This window comes from Chlorocebus sabaeus, chromosome 3 (assembly GCF_047675955.1).
Source record: "Chlorocebus sabaeus isolate Y175 chromosome 3, mChlSab1.0.hap1, whole genome shotgun sequence".
NCBI classification, from domain to species: Eukaryota; Metazoa; Chordata; class Mammalia; order Primates; family Cercopithecidae; genus Chlorocebus; species Chlorocebus sabaeus.
This window is the reverse complement of record NC_132906.1, coordinates 27,184,040-27,210,817: the sequence shown is the minus strand read 5'-3', so window position 1 is coordinate 27,210,817 and position 26,778 is coordinate 27,184,040. Positions and strand designations below refer to the sequence as shown.

Genomic DNA, 26,778 nt, shown 5'->3' with positions numbered 1-26,778 from the left:
AGTAGATTTGTCTGCAGAATCCAGTAGTCCTTAAAGTAGTCCTTTCTGAGATGACCAGACTCTTCGTTTATAAATCTACAACTACGCCTTGGTTAAAGATTGCCTCTAATCATACTCGTCTTCTTTCAACTTCTTTTAAAAAATCTTCCAGGCCAGGTGCAGTGGCTCACGCCTGTAATCCCAGCACTTTGGGAGGCTGAAGTGGGCAGATCACGAGGTCACGAGTTCGAGACCAGCCTGACCAACATGGTGAAACCCCATTTCTGCTAAAAACTACAAAAAATTAGCGGGGTCTGGTGGCACATGCTTCTAGTGTCAGCTACTCGGCAGGCTAAGGCAGGAGAATCACTTGAACCCGGGAGGCGGAGGTTGCCGTGAGCCAAGATCATGCCACTGCACTCCAGCCTGGGTGACAGAGCGAGACTCCGTTTAAAAAAATGCAAAAATACAAAAGTTCGCCAGGCATGGGTGGCGCGCGTCTGTAATCCCAGCTACTCAGGAGGCTGAGGCAGGAGAATCCCTTGAAACTGGGAGGTGGAGGTTGCAATGAGCCGAGATCATGCCATTGCACTCCAGCCTGGGTGACAGAGTGAGACTCCGTCTCAAAAAAAAAAAAAAAAAAAAAAAAAAGCAACTTAGTTCTCTTTACTCTGTCTTCCTCTCAAGCTTCTGATTCCTCTCTTGACCTCTATCATTAACTGTCTTAAAATATTAGGTTCTAATATTAAAGGGGAGGATCAAAATATTCAGAAATATGGGACTTGAAAAAAACTACATTCAAAATTATAACTTTACATTTAAAAAAGCAAAGTGTTTTTATAACAGAAACTCTGAAAATAAAAGGCACTTTATTTTGTCTTGGTTGGCAGTTGTGGTTACAGAGGTTAAGAATCACTGGTAGAATTCTCACTTCTTTAACCCACTTTAACACTGTTTCAGATCCAACACTATACTGAAATTGCTATTTCTAAAAACACCAATGACTTCAGACACCAACTGGGAAGCTTCTGCAAGTGAAAGGAAGTGCTATTAAAAATTACACAGGGAAAACTGACATAAATCAAAGCTGTCCACCCAGAAGGAATGGGCCTCATCAGGACCAATCATAACAAAGCCTTGCATGTGTTGTTATGTTTGTTATATCACCAAGGCTGCACTTGCTTATACTTGAAAATATACATACAAACATTGTTTTTAACCCTTTCCTGACCCCTAATCCAGCTTCTGTTTCTATGGCTAACAACTGTGGTGTACTCTTCCAGTCTTTTTCTCTGCACTTACTTGTGTATTAGGTTTTCTGGGATTGGTTGTTACATAAGTGAAATCATATACACTGCTTTTGTGTATTGTATTTTTTGTGTATGAATTGTGTCTTTGTGTATGTATTATATTGCATCTTGCCCTTTCATGTAAAATATCTTAAGAAGTACATCTATGTCTATTTCATGTTTTTTCATAAGTATCTAATATTATAGCATAAAGGCACACCATAATTTAACTGTTCTAATGATGACCTTATTACTTCCAGTGTTCCTTCATACACTTTCTCCTCTGCATGGAATAATCATGCAATACTCTCTATTAACGTATGATAGCATTTCTATATTACAGACATATAGAAATAAAACTTCTGGTTCAGGAGAATGTACATTTAAAATGGACAGATACTGCCAAACTTTTCTCCTAAAAAGATGAAGCTATTTATATTTGGTTCAATAATATTTCTTCAAAACTTAACAGGTTACCTGTATTTCTACCTCTGTAAATTTCCTGCTTACATTCTTTCCCATTTTCCATCAGGTTATCTTTTTCATATTGATTTGTAGTTACACCTTATATACCTTGAATATTAATTCTATTACATGTCAAATATTTTATCCCAGTCTATTGCTTGCCTTCCTTTTTAAATGGCATCTAAGTTTGATGTCTCACTTAAAAGGCCTTCTCTACTCCAACAATTTTTTAAATTAACTTTTAAAAGTTTTGTCATTCGAGTTGATGGGTGCAGCACAACAACATGGCACATGTATACATATGTAACAAACCTGTACATTGTGCACACATACCCTAGAACTTAAAGTATAATAAAAAATAATAATAATAAACATTTTTTATTTATCAACATTTAGTCCAGCTGGGGCCGGGCGCGGTGGCTAACGCCTGTAATCCCAGCACTTTGGGAGGCCGAGGCGGGCGGATCACAAGGTCAAGAGATAGAGACCATCCGGCCAATGGTGAAACCCTGTCTCTACTAAAAGTACAAAAGTTAGCTGGGCGTGGTGGTGAGCATCTGTAAGCCCAGCTACTCAGGAGGCTGAGGCAGGAGACTTGCTTGAACCCAGGAGGCGGAGCTTGCAGTGAGCCGAGATCACACCAAAGCACTCCAGCCTGGCGACAGAGCGAGACTCCATCTCAACAACAAACAAACAAAAACAAAAAACAAAACAAAACCATTTAGTCCATCTGAAACTTAGTTTTGAGAGTGTCATGAAGTGGGTATCCAACTATCTCTACTTCAATTAGACAGACTTACTTCAGTTAGACCCTTTATAGACTAGTTCTTCCATTCATTTATCATACAATTCTTCTTTATCCATGGATCTTCTCCTGAATTTATTATTCTATTCCTTTGATCAATATGCCTATTCCTACCCCAAATTCTTATTTTAATACTTGTAATTTTATAATGTTTTGACCTTTGATGGGTATATTCCCATTTATTATACTTTTTTTGAAATTTACTTGACCATTCTTGTGCAAGCTCCCTTCTCAAAACTTGAACCATCAGTTTGTCAAATTCCATTTTTAAAATCCTGTTGAATTTCTGATTAGAACTACATTGACTTTATAGAATAATTTAGTAAAAGCTGCCATTTTTATAGCATTAAGTTGACACATTCAGGAATATTCTTCCATCCATTCACATCTTTTTGCAGTTTTCTTCACATAGCTTTTACACATTTTAAAATCTTAAGTATTTTACAGTTTAGGCTGCTACTTCTTATTACTGTATTTCATAGTTGGTTATTGTTGATATATAAGAAGGCTAATGAATTTTCTAACTTTATTTTATAGCCAGTCAGCTTACTGAAATTCTTAAACTCAAATCATTTTCCATTATCTCATATTTTTTATTTGTATTTGTATTATATTTATTTGTATTTGTAAGCAGTCACATCAACTCTAAATAATAATAGTGATACATTCCCCCTTTCTTTATAGGTTATTTTTCTTGTTCTTAATGTATTGCCTAAGACTTTTGGACCTATGTCATGTTCCTATCTTTTAATGAAACTACTTCTATTATTACTCTATGACATTTGGTGATAATAGCATCTACCGCAGAGAGATGTTGTAAGGCTTAAGTAAACTTAAACATGTAAAGTTTTTTGCAATAGCACCCAGAACATACATAGTGTTTAATACCTATTAATCATATTATCTACTAAGTGCCTTTTATTTGTCAAGCACAGGGTATGCATGCAGCATTGCAGAGGTTAGCAAACTAAAGTCTGTAGGCCCAATCTGTTCTGCTGCCTAGTTTTATAAATGAAGTTTAATAGGAACATGGTCACATCCATTGTTTATAATTTATCTATGGCTGTTTCTGTGCTCCTATAGCAAGTTTAAGTAGTTGCAACTGAGCCCATATGGCCCACAATGCCTAAAATATTTACTGTCCTCTCTTATATTAAAAAAAAGTTGCTGACTCCAGCAGTACTTGTCAAACTCAAGGAGTTCATAGTTGAATAGCTGATTTAGACAAGTAAAAAATTACAGTATGATATATACAACCAGATATTCTGTGGGTATTATAGAAACAATTAACAGTTAAATATTAAAAGGCAGGAAGGACTCACACAGGTGAAAAGACCTGACATATTTTAATTATTTAAAAATATGTATTTATTTACATATCATTATCTCTCATCCCGTTCTGTAAATTTCTAAAGGGGAGAGAGTGTGACATTCATTTTTGTGACATTTGACATTCATATTCTAAGTATCTAGGACATTTTAAATGTTCAACAAATGATGAACAAATGAATAAATGAATGATATGCAGGATGCCTGAGTGACAATGATTAGGCATGTATGTCAAAGTTCTAGATATAAATATGCTATGGCAAGCATTTTACTTGTCATACTATATAGGATCTTTTAATTCTTGTAGAGTCTATATTAGGAGACAGCTACTATTATTACTACACTGTAAAATGAAGGCACCAAGGCTCATACAGGTAAAGTAGCACACTCGTGTTTCTATACAGCCAGTATGAGAAGTCAACAAACAATCCTATGGCTGCCTAATGTGAAACATGTTCTCTATACTATATTACAAAGTTGTAAAGAGGTAAGCAATGTTGACACAATAGGATATTAACAGAGTATGGACTCTCAAAGACAAAGGAAATTATAATTAAGGCAGCAGGAATTGTGTTGTGATTTCAATTTCTAAAACTGGGGAATGATCAGAATAAATTCATGTTTTTTAAATATCCTGGAAGCAGCCTAAAAGATGGTTGCAGGGGCAGTTGCCCCTACATTTTACCCAAAAGCTACTCTATCACACACATTAGGCCAGTTTTAGTAAGGTTCAAGTGATTAAAACAAAATTGCTAACATACTATGGCATTTAAGGAATACCAATGTGAAGCATCGAGAAAAGCTGATCCTAATAATTACTAAAGAAACAAAAAGGTATTTCATAAACTATGAAGGTACTATGCTAAAAATGGTTTTTTTAAAGTATATATTGCAAATGAAAATATTACACGGAAAAAAATCAAGTCATAAGAACAAAGACATAATTGAGAATGTCTGTCTTAAGAAAACCAAAAAAAAAAAAAAAAAACTAAAGATTTAAACCTAATAAAATCACAAATTTTGATTTTTCACTTTTTATTTAAGCAAATCTTAAGAAAAACTGATTTTAAAGTAAATGAAATAACAAATTCTTCAAGTTATGGCTCAACAAAAGTAGCTGCTGTATATGACACATACTTCTACAAAGCAAAGCACATACCTATTTTCTAATAAAAGTGTAAACTGTGATTTAAAGCGTACTTAAATATCTGTTTAGAACCCCTAGAGAAGTAAGATTTTTTCGCCTCCCAAATTACATGTCTGTAGGTTTAGAAGACAATATACATAAACCAATTAAAGTAATCCCTCACTGAAGAAGTAGACCGTGAAGCGAAATCATTTAACTTTTAAAAAGTTCAAATATATATGAAAATATGGATTCTGAGGAAAAAAAAAAATACAACCCTTCTTTTCCCAGCATTTCTGATAGAGGCTGATTAACATACACAATCTAATTTACCAAACTTAGGTAACTTTCACACCAAGGCTTACTTCAAAGTATACATTGCACTTTGTATTTCTAGCAACTAGTCCATAAGAGATCTCAAGAAGTGAGGGAGGAAGAGATATGGAAGTCAATCAGAAGTATAGTTCAGCTGTAAAATGAAAATACCGCCATATATCTGGTAGGTTTGTATAGGATTTTTTAAATAAGCAAGTATAGGGCCTAAAATTCAATGAGCTCAACAAGTAGACCTTATTACTATAAATACAGAAACAGTCTTCCCCTTGAAAAAAGAAAATCATAAGGAATGCACTTTTTGCATATTTTTGCCCCACTATGCAAAGAACAGCTGAAGTTGTTCGACAGAGATGATCAGTTTCCCTTGCAAAAAGGGACAGAGACGCTGGATATGAACTGTACTGAAAGATTAATAAGAATGGAAAATTTGTATATGCATTCTCTTTGCCAAGAAAGATGTTAAAACTTTTGAGTAAACTGAATGTTTACTGGAAACATACTATGTTTACAGAATTTTGGAGGATAAAGCTTGAACTCTGGTCTTTTTTTTTAAAAAAAAAAAAAAAAGAAAAAAAAAAGGCTGTATTGCTTCCAATATAGTAGTATTAATGTAAGCACTTTTATGGTATGTACTTTAATGTTTTTATGGTTTCCAACATCTCTGTGGGTTCTCACAATATCTGCGAGGAAAACAGGATAGATATTATTCTCCATTTTAATGCTTTGAAAACCAAGATTGCAAGAAACTAAACCAAAATCATATAGCTAATAAGTGGTGAAGTTGGAACTCAGATCGACTTTTGAGTTACCATCCAAGGTACTTTATCTCCTGTTTAGCAAACAGAAACAGCTGGAATGGTGAAGCTGTTTCAAGCATTCACAAAAAAACAGGGAGGGCATGAATTTCTTCTTAAAGTAAAATTTAAAAAGTATAAATTGTACTAAGTGACAATTTATGAAGGCTATTATTTAAATCAAAAGGTTTATACTGCCTTAAAATTGTGGTGGTGTATGTACTTACTAAATATGAAAAATGCTAATAATAAACTAAAGTACAAAAGTTAAGTTTCATTATTTTGTTTGGTTGGTTTTAATGTTTTTAACAGGAAGAAAGAAACATCATTGATTCCGTCCAGGCAGCTTCCCATCTTACACATCTGTACTTTCTCCAGCACCTACTACTAACCCCGATATACGGAACGTACTGATGCCTGCTTAATGAAAAAATGCTCTCATGATGTATTCTTGCTCTCTTGATGCCACAAAAAATACAGTAGCCCCAGCCAATTGATTTGTGCAGCCATAGCCTGAGGCATCACTATCCACCTGGTAATGGCATATGAACCACAGTATACTGAAGAAAACAGAACTGCCTTAGAAATACGTATCTATAAATTTAAAAACTTCAGAGATGTTTCATGTAAATTACTTTTCAAAATAACTGATATTTATCTCCTCTAAATCACCATAACTTATCTTAAAAAAATCTTAATTGAAATATTTGTAGAGATCTCTAGGTCTTCCTTCCATGCCTTAATGTGAACATGATACAATCTTTTCTTGATGACTCAAGCTCATCAATGTAAATATCAATTATTAGACTGTTCTATAACACAGTGATTCTTCCTTGAGTACTGCAGAATGTCTGTTTGTCCCTTTATTAACTCATCCTAGACTACTTCTAAAAACAAAGTTCCCTACTGCCTGCTCCCCTGTTGTCACTTACAGACCACCAGCACCCTAGACAAGGTTTTTAACCTGCCAGTTGTGTTTTAAAAAAATGTAAAACCAGCACAGGCAGCTGATATACCTACCCTTATACAAATTCTAAATCAAGCCACTGTGTAGCTATTTTCACTGCAGTAAGGCCTGACTCAAAGGCTTTTCATCTTTCACTTCCTAATTCTGAGACCTATTCTAGGCTCTTGTTAGAAGTCTGGCCACAAAATAACAATTACAGTAGCACTTATTTCTGCATGTTTTCTTTTAGGATAACATAAGGAAAAATATATACATGATAGTCATAAAACGCACCAAACCACCACATAGACAAGATGATACAAGACATTTCACAGTATGGGCTATATGGACAATTACTTTGCCAATTATTACCTAGGAGTCAGCAAACTAGGTCCCCCGGCCAAATCCAGTCCACAGATGGCTTGTTTTTCTTTGGCTCTTGAGACAATGTAAAAATTATGTTTTTGGCCGGGTGCGGTGGCTCAAGCCTGTAGTCCCAGTACTTTGGGAGGCCGAGACGGGCGGATCACGAGGTCAGGAGATCGAGACCATCCTGGCTAACACGGTGAAACCCCCTCTCTACTAAAAAATACAAAAAACTAGCCGGGTGAGGTGGCAGGTGCCTGTAGTCCCAGCTACTGGGGAGGCTAAGGCAGGAGAATGGTGTAAACCCAGGAGGCGGAGCTTGCAGTGAGCTGAGATCTGGCCACTGCACTCCAGCCTGGGCAATCGAGCGAGACTCCATCACAAAAAAAAAAAAAAAAAAATTATGTTTTTAAAAGATTATAAAAAACAAACAGGAACATTCAACCAAGACTGTAAATGGCCTGCAAAACCTAAAATATTTAATTATCTAGCACTCCACAGAAAAAGTTTGCCTACCCCTGATCTAAGCCATATAAACAGACACATACAAGCTATCCATTACACAGAAAGCTTACGCTATTAATATGTCAAAGCTGAGGTATAGTTCTTTCAGTGATAGGTTCCTAATGATACAAACTGTCTTGTCCAGCTGTGCCTATTTTCCTCTTCTGATGCCCTGGTGCTTAAGCTAACATCTCGACCTAACTTTCTTTCTTCGTCCCAATTTCTGTCCTTGGATGCTCTTGGACTACTTATTCTACTACTACTTCCAACTCTGCCTGTGAATCTCTTTTGGAATGCCTTTCTCTTTGTTATCTAAATCGTTTCTAAGTTTCCTCTGACTTCCTCCAAATGCCTTCCAGGATTTTTCTAGCCCTCACTGGCTTCACTTTCCTTTAAATTCCAGTTGGTGTCACACAACTTAATAATACCATATTATATTTTTGGCTAATGATACTATTAGTCTAGTACCCCCAACTAGTTTGTAAACTACTTGAAGGAAGAAAGACATCACACTATGTCTGCATCCCCACTTTAATAACATCGCATCACCCTGTAAGCACATGCCATCTCCCAGAGGCAGTTCTCAATCTCAGAGGAAAAAATAGCCCAAGGACTGGTAAACGGATGATAAGTGATTGGAAAGATCGAAAGATGACACCCACAAAGGAACCTGATGGAAGACCATAGGCTACACAGAAAACTTGAAAGTGTATATTAAAGACAAGCAAAATCACAATAGTGGGAAGATAGAAAGGTAAGAATAAATCTAGATATAAAAAGAGACCACTGAATAATTCTCCGAAATAAGACCAAAATATTAAGAAAATTATAAAAGCTCACAATACATGTAAAAGTACAAAATTTGCCTTTTAACATTAATGGCTACTAATTTCCTTTTAACAAGTAGTTCTTAACATTAATACACATGGGGGCCATATTTCTTCTTTTGCAATGTGATAAAACTGAAGCAGTAAAAGGCTCAATGGAATAAATGTGCACCATATTCTAAACCTTTGGAATTACAATATTGTGAATTTATTTGAAGTGTTCTAGGCATTGCTTAAAAAAAAAAAACAAAAAAAACCAGAAACACCAATCACTTAGTTATCTGGCTAATAAAATAGGAAATCATGTGCATATTCCTACAACATTCTCAAAGACACGATCTAGATTCATTTTCATTCAAAAATGCACCAACAATGTTTTAAAAAAAAAAAACCCTTTTGATTACTTCATCAAATTGTATTTTTAAAATACAGGCAGATTATAAAATACATAAGCCTTGGATGTCATGAACATTTTAAAACATACAAATGTTTTAAAACAGCGCAAATATTATTAAAACTGGATAAAGTATAAATTAAATGCTCTTTGCCTAAAACTACATAAGACAATGAGAATATGAATCATGCATTCCCTCTTTTTTCCGGGGGGTTAAGGATCTCTCAGCCCTTAGCTATGTCTGGCTGGTCAGGGAAGAGGGAGAAATTTTTAAATTAGTAATAAAATATGCTTACTATTATATTGTAGAAATGTGACTAGTAAAGAGTAATCATTAAATGTGTGTTAAAATAAATCAGGTCTCAATTACTCACATGGAGAGAGGAAGTGAAGATAGACGTCACCAAAAGAAGATAATCCTAGAATTTTTTTTTAATGCTTATCATTAATTTGGGAGAAATTAATTACCCTTATAACTATGCTTGCCACTGTTAACCAGGATTTTATTTTTCCTGAGCATTCAATGATTTGGAGGATTCAGACAAAAGGGAAAAAGAGGGAGTTAATTCGGAAGCATACAGGTGGCTAATGGTAGCCAGCCTGGGATAAAACATTTTCCAGTTAACCTACACACAGAAAACTAACAGATGATCTATGAAATGAAACAAGACAATATAGTAAAATTTAAGGTAGTAGTGCTAAAAAATTTAAATATAAGATTTAACATTAAAAATTTAACAAGATATTTCTCCTGTCATCATCCCTTCTTCCCACTAACTGGTGTTATTAGAAAGCAAGATTAGTAGGCTACAAAGCTAAAAGCAACATTTCAGGTTATATTTTACAAAAGATGGGGTAAAAATCCATCATTGTTTTCTGTTGGGCCACCATCTGTCTCAGTGAGTACTTTATCTCATTACTTAAGAAAAATTAATTCAACCAAGAAAATATACAAAAGGCAGGGGATTCAACTCACTTGAACATTTGTAGGTGATACAAGATGACAAGAGTTAGTAAATACGCAAAAACTAAATATTTATCCAAACACAAGATCAGAACCACAAAACTCAATTCGTTTCTGCCTAACATATGGCTCAAACTCCTGAGTGGCATATGTTTAGTACTGCAGCTGGTAACAGCATGGTGATAAAATATTATAGTAAGAGTTCAACTGTTATTTCATTCCTACAATACAGAAGCATACACACTTTGGTTTCAAGAACTAAAAACACGACCACAGTAAGAAGCAAAATAATTACGTTGTTCAGTTTTAAAAACCCATAGTGAACACACAATGATTATACCGTAAAAAGAAAAAAAAAAAAATCTCATCAGCCGGTGACTCTTATAGATGGTCAGACACAAAGGTGTCCAAAGGAACTTACGTAAAAACCTCACAAAAGAAAATCTCGAATTCACAATCTCTAGCACCCCCAGCAAATCGCATTCCACCCTCTCAAATATCCCAAGGCTTGTAACGCCAACAGTTGAATAAAAGAACAATTAACGACCAAATCCATTAAAACAGCCCCTCTTCTGCTCGCAATTTGACAGTGAAATTATCCGTTCATTTTCTTTACCTAACACATGACGTCGTTTCCAAAGCCGTGTCAAAAGTTCGAAGATTCAGGTTAAAACTGGGCGAGGACTGCAGCCTCGAGTCCACCTCCCGACTGAACAGGTGGTTAACTCGCCCCGGGAGAGGAACTGCCAGGTACTGGAGGCAGCCACGCAGGATCAAACACAGAGGGCGGGTTTTCGAGGTTTTAACCCCAAGATGAGCGGGGAAAACTCTCTTCAGAAAAGCGTTCAAGTTCGGCGGCTGCCGGGCGTCCAAAGCCGAAGGCGCGGCGGGTGCTGGGCGATCCTCTCGGAAGGATTCCGCCCCCGCCCCCGAGCCCTCCGGCGCTACGCGGCTCGCCGCGGGGAGGAGGCGGGGGAAGAGGGGAGGGCTGCCCGCGCACCCGCGCCACCTCCCTCGAGTTGGATGCCGCCTCCTTTCGGGCTGGATGGCGACCCCGGCCGCGCCCCCGCAAGCGCGTCCTGGCTAGGCTCGGCCCCGGCAGGTGCCAGACTAGTTGACGGGTCCTGTCCCCGGCCCCACTGCCCCCTGCCCCCTGCCCACAGCGCGCCCACAGATAGGGGTGGCCCGGGTCCCTCGACGGGGCCGAGCCCTGGAGGGTGCCCCGGCCCTCAGTCCCAGCCTAACGGTTTCCGCGGCGCCTCCTCCGGGGCGGGACGGGGTTCGGACGGCTCAGTGTCCCCCGCCTTTCGCGGAGGGAGTGTCCGCGCTCTCACCTCCGACTCACGCCGTTCTGAGGCAGAAGAAGGCGGCTCCTCTGGCGCCTCTTCTTAGGGTTCCTGATCGTTTTCTCTCTACCTCAGCTGCAGAGTCAGCTCTGAGGGCCGCCGCGGCCGCCGGCGCGCTGACTGTTGGGGTTGTTTCCTGGCAGTGACGCCGCCGCCTCAGCCCCTCTCTTCGCTCCCTCTCCGCGTAGCTCCCGCTTTCTGTTTCACCCGAGGGACCACGAACGCCGCCGCCGCCATGCTTACTACGGAGCCGGGAGGAGGAGCCCGAAGTCGGTGCGCCGAGTGCGGCTGCGCGGGCCCCGCCGACGGCGCCCTCGGCCGGGACCCCTAACCCCCGCCTCGAGCCCGCGGCGCCGGGGCTCTTTCACCGGAACGCGAGTACCCGCAGGGCCACCGGCGTGTGGCGGCTGAACGGCCGCGTTCGGCTCCCGGAGCGCCCACACCCTCCTGGGCTTCCGGCTTTCTCCCCAGGCCCGGCTGCGCCTGGCTCGTGGTAGCATCCGCTGTGGCCAGGCTCGGAGCCACACTCAGGAAAAGTGGAGTTCATGGAGGTTCCTAGAGCCACTCACACAATTCTCAATCCACATTTCAAAAGGCTCCCCCGAGACGCACCCTGGCAGCCCCTTTCCGAGGGCACCCGAACTTAAGGCTGGCAGGTGCTTGAAAAGACACTCCCCTCCAAGGACGAGGAAGCCTCTGAAATGGGCTTGGAGGTTTCTAATCCCAAATACTTCGAACCCGGGATCTGGATAGCAAGCAAAAATATTTCGATATTTACTCAGTTGAAAACGTGGGGGGTGGCTTCGTGGTCTCTTCGCCAGCCAAATCGCGTGAAAAACCTCAATTTTTACAACAGCACGAAGACTTACAAGTGAACACAGCAGCGACTTCCTGGAACCTGAAGCAATGTGGGGCGCTGCAATAATGCCTGAGGGCTGCTGACTTAACAGTTGCCGCCGAAGTCCTGGGGAGGGGGTAGTCCTTGGGCCGAGGAGTCCAACCCCAGGAACTGCCCTTTCAAAAATGGTGATGGATGTAACAAGCTGCATGTCCAGGATTTATTTCAGTGTATTAATTGTGCGATCTTTTAAAATAGCTATATTTTTAAAACTGTTCTACAGAAGTATCTTTAAAACGTGCTTATTCTCTATATTCTTAAAGAATACAATGGTTAATGAAATCCTTTGTTGATAACTGACCCTCAAACCGATATCCTGGCCATACATTCAAGTCCCAGAGGATTGCTACGGTGTATAGAATCCCTACTTTGGTGCTCTCCCCTTTTCCCTCTTTGGAATGTTCTCATCACCTCTTCTAAAATCTGTCACTGCTTTTCATCTCCTCATCTGCCTCTATCCACTCTGATCCTTCCTCTTATTCTTTCTGCTTTACTGTATTTTTTACTCTTTTCTCCTTTCTCGCCTGGTTTTCTCTGCGGCTCCAGGTGAAGATTGATGGCATGTTTATATCTACAGCCAGCTAATGAGAGGTTTATTTTCTTCTAGTTGTAAATAGGGCAGTGGTATCTTGAGATATTTTCATTGCTCTTCACTATCAGAAGTTCTTTTCCTGTGAGAGATGTTTCCTTTTCTTAACTTTTAGATTTGGCCCTCTTCCAGACAACTGGCAAGTTGATCTTGGAATAATTGAAGTATAACTGTATATTGTTTCAGAGTATGAGGATTTTATCAGAGTGTGGGTGAATGGGGTGGCTTCCCCCATCTTAATGCCCAACTATGCTTGGTCGGAGACTAAGCTAGTGGTTTCCAAGCTTATCGCTAAGCTAATACTTTCCTACTCTGCTTCCTACTCAGGAGCTTTTTGAAAATAGGGAATCCTGCCATCTACCCCCTCAAAATTCTGATTCCTCTGTTCAGGGAGAGGCCAAGAAATGGCACTTTTAAAAACTATGTCTAAAAAAATGTGTTTGGGACATGCCTACATGTTTTTGAAGAAGACTAACACATAATTTAAGAATGTTGTTGAAGACCTAGAGATTATAATCAATAATATGCAATGCATTTAGGTGAAGTAAAGTGAAAACCGCGGAATTTATGTCCTTTGGAGAGAAGAAAACCCACACGTAAATGACCCTAGCATGTGCACCAGTATGAGTTCTCTGGGAACACAGAGAGGGTCAAGAAATTATGTTGGCTTTGAACAAGTTCTCTTCTCAATGCTTCACTTTTTTTAAATCAATAAAATAGGAGCCATTTTCAATCCTCATCTTTCTTGGCCTCTCAACAATACTCAACACTTTGACCACTATTCTTCCTTAAACATTTCTGCTTCTTTCGACACTGCATTTTCTTGGTTTTCCTCCTTCCTTTACTAGGCACTGCTTCTCCGATTCCTTTGCATATTCTTGCTCCCCTCTCCCTAACCTTTAAATATAACAGTACCTTAAAATTCAGTTTTAGATTCTTTTCTGTTTACACTGTAATCTCTTGGCCTAAGCAGCATCACTCATGCCAATGGCTTTAGTTATCATCTATATGCCAGTGATCTCCACATATATGCCTCCAACCCAGACCTTTCCTCTAAATGCCAAATTTGATCCACTACTCAAAGTTAGACCCTTCCTCTAAATTCCAAGTGCTTCACTGACATGGCCACTTAATATCTCAGAGTTGCAAAGTTCAGTCCAACTGAGTTCATGAACTCTCTAGTTATTCAAATCAAACATCTAGTAGTCAGTCACCCCTGATGTCTCCCTCACCTCCATTCTTCCATTCTCCATGTTTGTTGCAGCACTAACTCTGGGCAATTTTATTTCTAAAATCTAATTGGTCCACTTCTTTCCAATCATCACCAATCTAATTCGGTCTCACTATATACAATCTGGGATCCTCCATTCAGTCTCCATTTTGCAGTCAAAATTATCTTTCTAAAAGCAAGTAAGACTATGTCACTACGCCAAAAAAACTCCTTAAACAGTTTCTCATTGCTCTGGGATAAGTCTAGAATTCTTAAGGCGGCCTACAAGACCATGCTAGGTCTGGCCTTACCTACCTTTTCCGGCCTCATCTCACACCATTTTCACCTCATTTCCTGGGCAAACTTCTTGGTCCTCTTTCAGTTTCTCAAAAATGCTGTGATCCCAACAGCCAAAGGCTCTATGCACATGCCATTCTGTCATTTAGTTATCCTATCTCTTACTCATCCTTCAGGTCTCAACTTGAAAGGGACATCCCTGGGAAAAACATTTCTGACCTCCCAGATACATTGAAGATCCCTTGTTATGTCAGCTCTCTTACCACCATGTACCCTCCCCTCTTATGACTTACCACAGCTTGTAACTACGTTTTGGTATGTGTAACTACTAGGTTAATGTCTGTTGCTCCCCACATTAGGACAAAGACCATGTCTCTTTGGGCCTGCACAGTGTCTCGCACATAGAAGCTACCCAATAGATATTTCTTGAATGATTATTGTCCTGTGAGTTTATTTCCGGGATTCTAGAAGGTTGTTGGGTTGGGAAATTAGATCACTGATCATTTTCAAGAGAGTAATCTTCTGCATGACTAGTGGGAAGAAATGCAGAAATGTGCTGGAAAACAAGTCTCTGTGGGACTCTGGTATTTCTGTATGTCTTGTGAGCAGAGGCACTAACAGCTTTTGTTTTAGACTATATTTTCAAGGAGTTTTGTTTTTTTTTTTGGTCAGACAGCCTTGGAAAATATACATAGTGTCCCCCACCCCACCCTCCACCCTCCAACCCCCGTCCCGCCACTGAAGAGCAGGGGCACTTTTGTTTACCATCCAATATAGTAAAGATAATGTCTTTGGAGGTAAAGGTCAAGCAGGTTTTCTTGCAGCCTATTATAAAAAGATTGGGGATTTCCTAAGCTTAAAGTTTCTCAGGTGTGAGGCAAACTCACTGCAGGTGCATCACTCACCTGAACCACACCATGTAGCTCCAGGTAAGACCTGGGGGCAAGGGAACTGACTGAACATGTCACTGGTACTGCTTGCTGTGCCATGAGTAACACAGCGCTTTGACCCCAAAGCCCACGTCTTCTGCCAGCTTCCATGAAACTATAGCAGGTTAAGTGATTAGCTTGCAAGGAGGATAAAATCTCAGACCCTTCACAGTTCTTGACAAAGTACAGTGGGTTAAAGAGAAAGACAAAGACGATGAAGTCAAACAGCAAGTGGAGACTATTTAGAAAGTTTGGAAAAAAAGAAGTTTGGTGATGAAGAGGAGAGATGGGATAGCAGATTGAGGTGGGAGGGGTGTGCTGACTGAATTCTCTGAACAATATTGGTGGCCCTAACTCCGAACAGATCCAGACAGAACACTATTGCTGTTGTTCCTCTCTTTGGTTAGGGAACAGGTGCAAGTCTGAAAGAGGAGAAGGAGGTGGAAGTGGTTGACCTGGAGGTACACCAGTTAAGGCGGCCAGAGCTTTTTTTAATCTCTGAGAAGGGGTGTAGTATAATGTGGAGCAGGAATGACAGGCTTTGGAGTCAGAAAGATCTGGGCTTCAGTCTCAGCTCTGTTGGTAACTGATTGATTGATCGATCTTGGGCTTGTTATCCAACCTTTCTGGCCTCAGTTCCTCATCTATAAACTAAGGATAAAATACCTACTTTGCAGGATTAAATTTCATAATGTGTGAAGATGCCTAGTATATGCTTGATGCTCAATAAATAAATGTGAGCTACATGATTAGGATGTCGTGGCTAACTGTGATTTGGTGAGGTTGGGAAAATCCAGAACCTTCCTCCACATTTCCAAGGATTCTTGGAAAGGAACTTGGCCAGGGTACACACTTGCTCTGAATTCCTGATCCTGTTCCCATTTCCATCCCACTCTGTGCTTTCCTATGAATGGAACAGCTTCTTCCCTAAAAGCAAAAGAAACAAGACACAGAATAGGAAGCGACTTCACACTGAATGTTGGCCAATCCCACCATAGGGAATTTCTCACTAGCCATCATTCTCTTCAGAGAATGATGCCACTATATTGCTGTGGTCCCTCACCCTAAGAAGAATCTTCTTTACATTTTTCTGAATTTCTGGGACTCCTAAAGCCACCACTCTTTAAAACCACCAGGGGCGGGCCAAGCATAGTGGCTCATGCCTGTAATCCCAGCACTTTGGGAGGCCGAGGCAGGCAGATCATGAGGTCAGGAGTTTGAGACCAGCCTGACCAACATGGGGAAACCCCATCTCTACTAAAAATACAGAAATTTGCTAGGCGTGGTGGCACATGCCTGTAATCCCAGCTACTTGGGAGGCTGAGGCAGGAGAATTACTTGAATCTGGGAGGCGGACGCTGTGGTGAGCCGAGATCGCACCATTGCACTCCAGCCTGGGCAACAAGAGTGAAATTTCATCTCAAAACAACAACAACAACAACAAACACACACCAGGGGGGCAATTCCCAAATTCTTGTTAATTTATTCTTACTCAGAGCAATTTGGCTCTTTATTTTCTGTCCCACTTTTATCCAGAATAACCATGGAACCTTAACTTTATTTCAAAACCAAGATGTTCATTAAAGTGTTTTCCTAAACTAAAGAGTAATTGTCCTTGAGAAGTAGTTCTTAAACTTTCGCATGAATAAAAATCACCTGTGGCACTTATTTAAGGTATAGTGGTTCCACTACATACTCCCTTCTCACCCCAAGATTTGGATTCAAGAATCTGCATTTTATAAACACTCCAAGAGACTCTGATGAGGGTAGTCAATGGGTCATACATTGAGCATCTTAGAGCAACCAGCTCAAACGAGTCAACTTTCACAAATAAGAATGTTTTTCCTCTCTGTAACATAGAGTTAAACTAGAGTTAGCTCAAGTGTTCAGGAAAACTGCTCATGTATGGTCCATGTCTTTTATATTGCTTATTCTTTATAGAGAAGGCAATTAGGAAAGACCAAGGAATTCCCTAATCACAAAATGATAATCCTAATAGTCCAAATTTGTCAATGTTAATGATATGGTTTCAAAGCAATGCTATTGGGGACAGTTACTTCCAAAGGGAAAAGACTTATCTGGTTACTGGCCAGGACTTCTTGAATAGCTTCCGGATCTGAAGGGGCTATACAATAATAGACAGATTATAAGGATTTTCTCTAGGTTGAAAAAATAAAGCTTCTATATTTGTCTTTTGGACTGTCAACAGCTCTTTGATGTTTTTTTACCACTTTAGGATGCTTTGATAATAGCCCTGGGGTTGAACACACCACAATCATTATCCAGCATAACCAGATGACATATGAATCAGTTTTAAAGACAGAAGAAGGAGATAGGCATCTATAAGAATAATGAGGCACAAGATGACTTGGAATTCTAAAAACACTGCCCAACTGCCTGGTTTTCCCTCAAAAAAAAAAAAAAAAAAAAATGAAATTTCAAAATCAGAGCACTACTTTACCAAGATAACAATAAGACTTTAATCTGGACAAAATTAAAAATAAAATTTAAATAAGTTAGGAAATGAAAATTCAGATACTCTAAATCCAGCTACAATTCACCAAACTTGAGAAAGGTCTTCCTCAAATTTCAGAGGTAAATATTTAAACCAAATCACCTTTTATAACTACCAGACAAATCAACAATCTATTCGTGGTAGGTAGAGTAAAGATCAAGTTGCCTTTATTATTTTTAAATATAATGTAAAATTGAAGCAGGCATCTCTGAAATAAAGACAATGACATATAGTAATGGGAAAAACTAGGAAAATCATTTATAAATTGAAGACTTTTAATGAAATAAAATACCAATTTTACTGATTTGAAATTTTTATCTATAAAGTTTTTAAAAATCAAGGCACATCTGAAGTTTGCTTTTATTTTTTCTTTACTGTACATATAAGACATAAACCCAGAATTATTATACCGAAAAAGAACAAAAGCTAAAATTAATTACTAGTAATACTTAGCATTACTAAAAGAAGGTAAAATAAAGAGACCCTTATTTTAAAAATAATGAACTATGACTTTACTAAATAATATTCAGCTTCAAATTAAAGAAGCTAATAGCTTAAAACAATAGAAATTTGCCGGGCATGGTGGCTCGTGCCCATAATCCCAGCACTTTGAGAGGCCAAGACGAGTGGATCACTTTAGGCCAGGAGTTTGAGACCAGCCCAGCCAACGTGGTGAAACCTTGTCTCTACTAAAAATACAAAAATTATCCCAGCATGTTGACGTCTGCCTGTAATCTCAGCTACTCAGGAAATTGAGGCACGAGAATTGCTTGAACCCGGGAGGCAGAGGTTGCAAGTGAGCCGAGATTCCGCCACTGCACTTCAGCCTGGGTGACAGAGCGAGACCCTGTCTCCAAAGAAACAAAAACAAATACAAAAAAATAAATAAAGAAGAAAAGTAAAAAAAAAAAACACAAAAGACAAAAACAAAAAACAAACAAACAAGAAAAGATATTCAAATATAGCCCATTTTCCCAAGCTACAGGAGACTAAGAGTGAAAATAGGGCTGTAGTAAAAGTCTCAAAGAGTATTCATACTTTTCTCTATCCACATTCAGATTTCTTCCAGAAGATCCTAAGAACTCCCAGGGATTTGCTTTGTATTCTATGCCTTGTTTCCTTTGCTTTTAGGGAAGGAACACTTCAAGACACAGTCCCCAGTTACCATCTTCCTCCTCTGGCTCATTGAATTGTTTTCTCTTATTGCTTCCAAAGTCAACAAAGCTCCCCAACTGCAATGCTGTTGGTGCTGAGGCTACCAACCCCTGATTTTTTTTTTTTTTTTTCTTGAGACGGAGCCTCACTGTTGTTGGTCCAGGCTGGAGTACAATGGCACGATCTTGACTCACCACACCCTCCGCCTACCGGGTTCCAGCAATTCTCCTGCCTCAGCCTCCTGAGTAGCTGAGATTACAGGCGCCCACCACCATGCCCACCTGATTTTTGTACTTTTAGTAGAGACGGGGTTTCACCATATTGGCCAAGCTGGTCTTGAACTCCTGACCTCAAGTGATCCACCTGCTTCAGCCTCTCAAACTGCTGAGATTACAGGCGTGAGCCACGGCGCCAGGCTGCCAACTCCTAATTTTAATGGCATTAATGCCTGTACCAAGACACCGTTTTTCACAGGCATCATCTGTTGGTATTGTCTTCAGTTCCAAAAGTCCCATGTACATCACAGTGAAGCATCTAGTTATATTTATTTGTTTGCCGCTCTAGGACTCAGGCATGAGTTCATGGAATAGATAACATGGTTCCATGAAGCCTTTTCCTCTAACCTTGGGCAATTGATCTTGCAGCAAACTTTTCATAGCTTTCTTTACTTAGGATGAATTTTTTCTTCCTCTGCTCTGCCAGTTCTACAGAGGTACTGAAACATGCTCAAATTCTAGGGCAAAAAGCAGTGCTGGCCATGTGCCTGTAATCCCAGCACTCTGGGAGGCCGAGGCAGGTGGATCACGAGGTTAGGAGTTCAAAACTATCCTGGCCAAGATGGTGAAACTCCGTCTCTACTAAAAATACAAAAAAATTAGATGGGCATGATGGGGGTTGGGGGTGCCTGTAATCCCAGCTACTGGGGAGGCTGAGGCAGAGAATTGCTTGAACCTGGGAGGCAGAGGTTGCGGTGAGCCGAGATCACGCCACTGCACTCCAGCCTGGGTGATAGAGCAAGACTCCATCTCAAAAAACAAACAAACAAAAACAAAAAGCAGTGCCACATTTCTTCAAGACTACCAGGACCAGTCAGCCGTGCCTTCTTGTCAGCATAAGTACCAACCATGTGACATCTCCCTCAAGACCTGAGTGCTAACTATATGAGGGACCCTCTCCTTCATATTCCTAGATTATCCCATTTAGTCCCCTGGCTCTGCTGCCCTGCAGGTGATAGTCACCTCTTCCAGCATCCCTCATTTGCTCTTTCAGTCTTCCAACATCTATGTGACTAATTTCTTAAATGAAATTCCTCTGTCTGAAATATGTAGCATGGTTTCTAATTTCTGAAGTCCTAGCCAGGAGTTTGACTAATAGATTTTAACCAGAGAAACTTAAAATACCTGGTTATGGAGACAAAATACATTCATGCAAAAATATATTCAGAGATATAACATTTGACATGAATAGCTCAGCTAACATTTGCTATAGAGCTCAAAAGGACAAGCAATCAGTTGCTATGAGATGATCAAAGATAGCCATTGTGCTTTTAAATTTTAACTGATTTTATTTAATGTTCGAAACAACATTGTGATCAAAGTACTATTAGTCTCACTCTTTGGACGAGAAACATTGCTGTGAGTGGTTAAAATTATATTCACATATGTACAGCTAAGAAAGTGACAGAGCTGGGATTCATACCTAGGCCTGTATGACTCTGACAAAGATTCTTTGGGGCCAAGCCTTATACAGACTTCTGGATTTTCTGCTAAGTCCCTCTGTGCACTTCCTTGTAAAATTCTGTTTTAGCAAAGAACCCTGCTAAGTGACTTTAACAAGAACTCCTGTTCTTGATAACTGATCATCCTTGATATCTGATCAAGTTTCTCATCCTCCACCATCTCTTGGGTGATGTCTAAACACTCTGGTCTGTCTTCAGCAAGAATCCTGTTAGGTCAGTTTAGCCGGAATCACTCTTTTTTTTTTTTTTTTTTTTTTTTTTTTTTGAGACGGAGTCTCGTTCTGTCTCCCGAGCTGGAGTGCAGTGGCCGGATCTCAGCTCACTGCAAGCTCTGCCTTCCGGGTTCACGCCATTCTCCTGCCTCAGCCTCCTGAGTAGCTGGGACTACAGGCACCCGCCACCTCGCCCGGCTAGTTTTTTGTGTTTTTTAGTAGAGACGGGGTTTCACCGTGTTAGCCAGGATGGTCTCGATCTCCTGACCTCGTGATCCGCCCGTCTCGGCCTCCCAAAGTGCTGGGATTACAGGCTTGAGCCACCGCGCCCGGCCCGGAATCACTCTTACACTTGATTTTATCTATAAAGCTTTTTAAAAGTCAAGGCACACCTGCTGACCCCCACACTGCTCCATGGCTCCAAATTCTTACTTGCCCATGCTGTGCTGGGAGTTGTGCCCAATCTCTCTCTCACCAGCTGCAAGGCCCCATTGCAGTAGTCCCTCTACCTATTATGATCACCCTGAATAAAATCCTCCTTATCATACTTTGACAAACATTGTTTGATAACTTTTTCTTTAACAGCTCTTAACACACTCTTTCCATTATTTCATGTTAGCTCAGAAGAGGTGAAATTTAAAGTGAACCTTGAAGAATAGGCTTCAAATAGAAAGATCAGAGTAGAGCACTCTTATAGGAAAGATAGCTAACAAAGGTATGAAAGTGAGAAAATGCCAAGTATGCCTAGGGGTAAGAAATGAGCCAGCACAAACGTTTGTGATGGAAGGCATGGAGATACAGGGCAAAAGAAGAAGTTTGGCCTAGATTGAGAAGAACTTTGATTGCCACATGAGACATTTTGGAACCGCTTATTTTTAATCAGGAGTCAGAGGAGTAAAGTGGCAAAAGTGGAAAAGCTATTTGATATTGTTGTTTACAGTCTCCTTTCGTTATTACTTGTCAAGTCACAGTTATTATCAAAGGCATTTTAAATAAGCAACACATTAAAACAAAACAAACAGGAAAAAATCTTTATAGATTACTACCATTAGAAAAGGAAATTTAACTTTGTATAAATTAAAAAAAAAAAAACAGACATCAAACAAACAAAAACCTTAAAAGGAAATTGATTTTTTTTTTTTTTTGAGGTGGAATCTCACTGTATTGTCCAGGCTGGAGTGCAGTGGCAGAATCTCAGCTCACTGCAACCTCTGCCTCCTGGGTTCAAGCGATTCTCCTGCCTCAGCCTTCTGAGTAGCTGGGATTACAGGTGCCCGCCACAATGCCTGGCTGTTTTGTGTTTTTAGTAGTGACAGGGTTTCGCCATGTTGGCCAGGGTGGTCTTGAACTCCTGACCTCAGGTGATCCGCCCACCTTGGCCTCCCAAAGTGCTGGGATTACAGGTGTGAGCCACCGTGCCTAGTCAGGAAATTGATTTTTATCACAGGAAAAAAAGGATATCTATTCCTTGCTTTAACATAAATCAAAGACCTAAAATAACTGACACAACTATGAGAAATGAAATAAGTACTTTTTAAAGAAAAGTGTTATTATTTGGCTAATCTATCTTTAGGGAATAAAATGAAGAAATATTAAAACGACAAGCCAACAATGCTAAATTGAGAGATACGATAAAGTGGGCCACCAATCAGCCTGTCAGTAAACTATTATGTTCTGTTACAAACCTCTCCTTGAAGCAATTGGATTCAGACACATTATGGGTTAGATAGACTTTTGTGGGCTAATGTAGAAATTCAACTGTCATTTAGAACTTTGTTTCCATGGCAAAATGTCTCTACAAGTTCTAAACAGCAGACTTTTCAAATTAACTGTTGGAATATAACCCATTTGCAACTTGGGGACTGCCTGTGCTTTGAATGTAGATTGTCTATTATAACCAGGGCTTTAACTCCACTGAATCTCAGAGGATTTCAAACTAGTTAGTACCTTTCTTTCCAAATTCAATACCTTATTTGGGAAAGGGACATTTTTAAAAGTAACCTATCTGGTGTGAAGAAAAGGCCAATACAATAACTTTTTTCCAGTAAGGGGCTAATTAATTATAAGGAAGAAAATATTTTGTTTGTAAGAAGAAACATTTTGTCTATAAGAATTTTAAAAATGTAAGTATTTATAAAATTATGTAATGGAAGACAGGATTTGTTTATACTCTTTTTGCATATAGTTTGTCTCTACAATGCAAAAGTAACAAAAAGTAAACATTTGAATCAATTATCCTTAGAATGTCTAGTACTCTTCTTAATAATGACATTTGAGCAGGGCATGGTGGCTCACACCTGTAATCCCAGCACTTTGGGAGGACGAGGCAGGTGGATCACCTGAGGTCAGGAGTTCAAGACCAGCCTGGCCAACATGGTGAAACTCCGCCTCTACTAAAAACGCAAAAATTAGCTGAGTGTGGTGGCACACGTCTGTAATCCCAGCTACTCGGGAGGCTGAGGTGGGATAATTGCTTGAACCTGAAAGGCGGAGGTTGCAGTGAGCCGAGATTGCATCATTGCACTCCACCCTGGGCAACAGAGCAAGATTCTATCTCAAAAAAGAATAATAATAATAATAATGATATTTGGATATTTTAGGTAATATTTTTCTAGAATAGAACTCTAAAAATTGTTTTAGTAATTTTCCATTGGACAATACATGAAAAGTTTCAGGCAAAGACCCGTAAGTGATGCCTGGTATTAAAAATGGTCTATTTTCAAGAGAATGAAATGCTTATTGATCAGGAAAAGGATATAAAACACTTTATTGGATTTCCAGTTAATTTTATGCTTTCAAGTAACTTCTTGTTTCCTCTTTAACAAGAGAATAATTGAGGTAGATTTAGCACAATAAGAAATATCTCTCTCTTCCATACTTTATTGAACATTTTAGTTAAGCTGATTAAATTCAGAGCTGATAGATTTGGGAGGTACTCTATACCTCATGGCCTCTAATGGCCAATAGCATCTCCTCAGTTATTTTGATTATCAAAATCACCCCCTTACATTTTTCAAATGCACCACAGGGGACAGCATTGCCTCACTTGCGGACCACTCTATTAGATGATCTTCTTGTTGGGGTTCTTAATGCGGGATCCACAGAGACTCATATGCTTTCAGAAGGCCTATGAACTTGGGAGGAAAAAACAAAACGTGCGCCTTCGTGTTCAATATGGCATACCTGTTACTTTGTCCAAAGACTATTATTTAATACTCTTTTTTTTTTTTTTTTCTGAGACAGAGTCTTGCTCTATCACAGACTGGAGTGCAGTGGTGCAATCTGAGCTCACTGCAACCTCTGCTTCCTGGGTTCAAGTGATTCTCCTACTTCAGCCTCCCGAGTAGCTGGGACTACAGGCGTGTGCCACCACGCCCGGCTAATTTTTGTATTCTTAGTAGAGATGGAATTTCACCATGTTGGCCAGGATGGCCTTGGTCTCTTGACCTCGTGATTCACCCACCTTGGCCTCCCAAAGCACTGGAATTACAGGTGTGAGGTACCGTGCCCGGCCTTATTTAATACTCTTGTTCAAGTTAAGCAACAATAACCCTCACATTAATATTTCTTTGCCTATAATTTATATGTATTTGATTGCTATTTAGAGCATTAGTAAAGAAGCACATTTATTTTTCTTTTTTAAAAATGTTAACTGTATTTCAATATAATTGTTTTATTTTGTTTTGCGTATTTTATTTTATGCATGTAAAAACATTATTTTTAGAAGTGGGGTCCATTGGCTTTGCTAGATAGCTAAAGGGGTCTATCATACTAAAAGAAGTCTAAAATTCTAGGACTAGGGCCTCAACATCTTGGTATCTTTCTGCCCAAGTTAGCTCCTTAGGATAGGATTAAATTAAGGGGTATGATTATGGATCAGAACCAGGACCTCAATGAGGGAGTGTCCAAGAGAAGCATATGCAGGAAAAAAACAACATAACTCAGAAATATAGTTAGACCGTATTTGTAGCAATATAGTTAGACTAGCATAAGACAGGAATGAAAGAAGGTATTGACAGTGCTGCATACAGTCTCTTTGACCCATTTTCTCTTTTCACCAGGTTAAACCCTGGGTTCTCAAACTTTGGTGTGCATGCCAGTTCTGAAGAGTTTGTTGGGTATTATTGCTTCAACTGAATTGGAATCACTGGAGGTGGAGCATCATACTTGTAGTGTATATGATTCATAGACCAAACTCTGAGAAACCTGGGCTACATATGTACCTCTTGTACAATGTTTTAGTCAGCACCTGATGGCATTTTACTGCTCCATTGCTCTGAAAAGTTCTCTTATTTCATTTCCTTGGTACATTTTTTCTTATCTGTTAAGCCTAGAGCAAAGGTAGACTCCTCCACATTTATGCCTTCCCAAAGCCTTCCCACTCCTTCCATAGTCCTTTATACATTTCTCAATGCAATAAAGATTTTTTTGTATGAAATTATAATTATTTGTTCAAATGTTGACATCACTACACTGAGCTCCTCAAGGAAGGTGGCTATTTCTATTCATTGTAGTTTTCTTCCCACCTACATCTTAGGTAGTTAACTCGAATTGAAAATGAAGAAATTCTCTTTTCACTGAGAATTCTCACAGATTTATTTTAAAATGAATCTCCTGTAGATTCAGACTTCTTAGTTAAATAAGAGTATTACTCATTTTACCTTTTCTTCTCTTAGGTCAAGTTTCTTGGGAATAAATACGTGTACATGCACCTACATATTATAAGAAATGCCCACATTAATTAATGTGGCAGAGATAGTTGCCTCCCATATGTGCATTTCCCCCTTCTTATATACGAGCCATAAAAACAAAACAAAACAAAATAAAAACCTATATTTCCCAGTCTTCTTGCAAATAAGGGCAACCGTGTTACCCAGCTCTGAGCTGTGAACAGAAATTATTGGCTAGGACTTCCAGGAAGATCTCTTCAAAGGAGTACTGATTTCTCTGGTTTGTACATTTTTGTCCTTTTCCCTTTCACCTTCCCCTTCCTATCTGGAACATGGACACAATGCTGGGATGTGAAGTGGCCACACTGGGGCCACAAGGTGATGTGCACCATAGGATGTTGAATGAAAAGATTCAAGGAGCCTGGGTCCTGACTGCTTCGTGAAGCTGCTGACCAACCCTGGATTTTTTTACTTCCCTATTTCTTGTAACTAGATGAAAATGAAACACTGATTCATTTAAGTTACCCTTCCTTCCTTTCTTTTTTTTAATTAAAAAAAAAAAATGTTTAGCACTCAAACAGATTCTGACAGACCTTCCTTCCTTTCTTCCTTCCTCCCTCCTTTCTTTCCTTCCTTCTCTCCTTTTCCCCTCTTCCTCCTTCTTCTTCTCTTTATCCTTGTCCTCTTCTCCCTCTCATTCCCTCTGTCAGGTTTCTGCAGTATAGTGCAAACCTTGACTGATGGTTATTTTGCCATATCAATGTCTAGGGTATTAGTTAACCTATGTTATTACAGCAGAAAACAAACTAAAGAACTGCCTATTATTTGGTTGCTTATTTGACTAAAACAGACTATTCTATCTGGCTTCTCCATCCCTAAACTTACTTAAAACCTCCTCACACTTTAGCCATGTAACTTATCTGATAAAATAAAATAAATGGCTGTATTTTGACTGAGTTTTCTCTGAAATACTTGATGCCCAAAAATATTTCATTAAAAGAAATTGTGTCTCATATCTGCAAATAGGAGATTGATTAGATAAATTATTTTATATTACATAGTAATATATGAATATTAAAAAGGATGCGGTTTGTC

General features: G+C 39.4%; 1 protein-coding gene across 2 annotated transcripts in view; it reads right to left on the bottom strand.

The window, feature by feature from the left end:
- FNDC3A (fibronectin type III domain containing 3A) overlaps positions 1 to 11,727 on the bottom strand; it is a 220,978-nt gene extending 209,251 nt beyond the window's left edge. Inside the window, exon 1 of one of the 2 annotated variants that reach the window (XM_007960392.3) lies at positions 11,459 to 11,727. The gene's annotated coding sequence lies outside the window, so the exon portion shown is untranslated. Of the gene's footprint in view, positions 1 to 10,740; positions 11,177 to 11,458 lie in introns of those variants that run through there. The other variant, XM_007960391.3, reaches the window with a different exon arrangement.
- Between the last annotated feature and the right edge of the window lie 15,051 nt (positions 11,728 to 26,778).